Source organism: Limulus polyphemus, unplaced genomic scaffold (genome assembly GCF_000517525.1).
Source record: "Limulus polyphemus unplaced genomic scaffold, Limulus_polyphemus-2.1.2 Scaffold1986, whole genome shotgun sequence".
In the NCBI taxonomy this organism is placed as follows: Eukaryota; Metazoa; Arthropoda; class Merostomata; order Xiphosura; family Limulidae; genus Limulus; species Limulus polyphemus.
Window position 1 is genome coordinate 98,464 of NW_013667596.1, and position 2,042 is coordinate 100,505.

Below are 2,042 nucleotides of genomic sequence, written 5' to 3' on the forward strand. Positions count from 1 at the left end.
GCTGATTTAAATGTCACCCCTGAACGCTCACATCCTTTTAATTATGTTTGAAATTATGAACATTGCTCAACATCATGAAAATTAAACCTTATTTTCAATAAGCAATCCTGAAAAATATTTGGGGGTGCTTAACTTTTTTCCAGGTGTATATATAAATTGGTAGCTAAATAGCCTTAAACTGATGAATTATTTAGCGGTTGTTTGTGCAGATATTGTCATGAGTGTTAGTTAGCCTTAAGATTGTGATTTCAATATATGCAGTTTTTCTATTAAACATTACATAAACATGTATATTTTGAGAATGTAAATATTTAAAAATTAATACTACTAATTCAAATAATACAATTTAGAGCTATTTTCAAGGCTACAATTTTCAAATCAGTGTAGTCAGAACATAGATCAGCTGATTTATTGCTGTGTTACAGGTGAGTGTAGGTTTCATACAAAATACATATGTGTAGTATACAGGTGTATCAAGACTGAAAAACAGGCTTTCTTTTTACCTTTTAGTAAACTACACTAGTGATCCAATCACCATGGTGAAGTTTGCCAAAACCAGTCCACTGAAAGCTCTGCTCTTCTATAGTATCTTAATGATCACCTTGCCAGTTGCAGCTTTCTTCTGTACGCAGGTTTTAATATTTCAACTCTTTGGGATTCCTCCAGGTGAAGGATATCTATATGCCACGGCTGTCAGTGTCATCGTCATCCATGTCATTCTAGGCCTCTTTGTGTATGAAGCATTTACTGAAGATGATAGGACTTCAGTAGTAATTCAGAAGGAAGATTAAACTTTTCTATAGAACTGAGGTTATGGAAAGATGAGACGTAGTAAGTTATGCAATTTGGAACTGCTCTGTAACAAGCAAGTTTTACCTTGAAACATCGGACTATAAAAACTTGAAATATTTTGAGAATGATGATTTATTTGATTAAACATTTGATGTACATGTAATTGTGCAAGGTGTGTATCTGGTTGTGTAATTTTTAAAACCCCATTATCCATCTGTTTAACCCCAAGTTTAACAGCATTCCTGGTGTATCTCGACAACTTGATAAAGTGGTGATTTATAAAGCTAGCACAAATTGTTGAACAATCTGTTAAAAATAGTTTTTTTTTCACATTGTTGAACAATCTGTTAAAAATGGTGTTTGTTTTTTCAGTGATTTTTTTGAAATGCTTTGTAAAGTACTCACTATAGTGTGAAAATTTTATACTTTTCTAAAAGTATTTCTCAGAATGTTGAAACGGACTATTGACTAATTATTATTACCTTAGACGTGCGTAGGTTATGAAAAACCTCTAATCTAATTTACAGGTCTTTGTACTTTCTTGTTTTTGTCTGTAACGAGGGAAGAGGACAATATGCATATGATTTGTCATATGCTTAAAAATAGATATAATGATATAGGTGCAAGTTAACACTATACCAGGTTGTATTTTATTACAGTACTGTCCAATGTACATGTACATTATTGTACATATTCCAATAAATTATGTAAGCATTATAGTTTTATTTTGCTTTCATGAGCTTTGTGAAGTTTGAAAGAATATAGAAAAGTTTCATTTTTCATATTGTAAGATGTTCCTAACAAAAACTATTTAAAATTTCTCATAAAAGTTATCAAAAGTTTAAACACTCTCCTCATTTAGTTTAAAAATAACTTTGGGTTCATTGTGTACACATTGTGAATTTTTAAAGAATTCAGTCATTATATAACACAAGAATAACCAGTACTTTTTCAATGTAAATATGATCTCAAACTATGATGAACTACTGTAGGAGAAAAATAGAGCTGAGCAATTAGTGAAATATGCTAATTATTTAATTGTCAAGTCATTAATCAAATACATTCTACTAATTTATTATTCTCATGAGGTTACTGAAAATAAATCATAATGCTAAAAATCAGTTTTCAATACCATTGGTGGGAAGGACACACAGATAATCTATTTTGTAGCTTTTCTATTAAACAAACAAACATGATGGCAATATTTTAAATATTAAGATAGTTGTAATAATGAAAAATAATAATATTTA

General features: G+C 29.9%; 1 long non-coding RNA gene across 1 annotated transcript in view; it reads left to right on the plus strand.

Annotated features, from left to right (window-relative positions):
• The window catches only part of LOC111087298, a 14,000-nt gene extending 12,483 nt beyond the window's left edge, over positions 1 to 1,517 (plus strand). Inside the window, exon 2 of the long non-coding RNA XR_002612018.1 lies at positions 511 to 1,517. This is a non-coding gene — a long non-coding RNA (uncharacterized LOC111087298). The remainder of the gene's footprint in view (positions 1 to 510) is intronic.
• Positions 1,518 to 2,042: the final 525 nt, after the last annotated feature.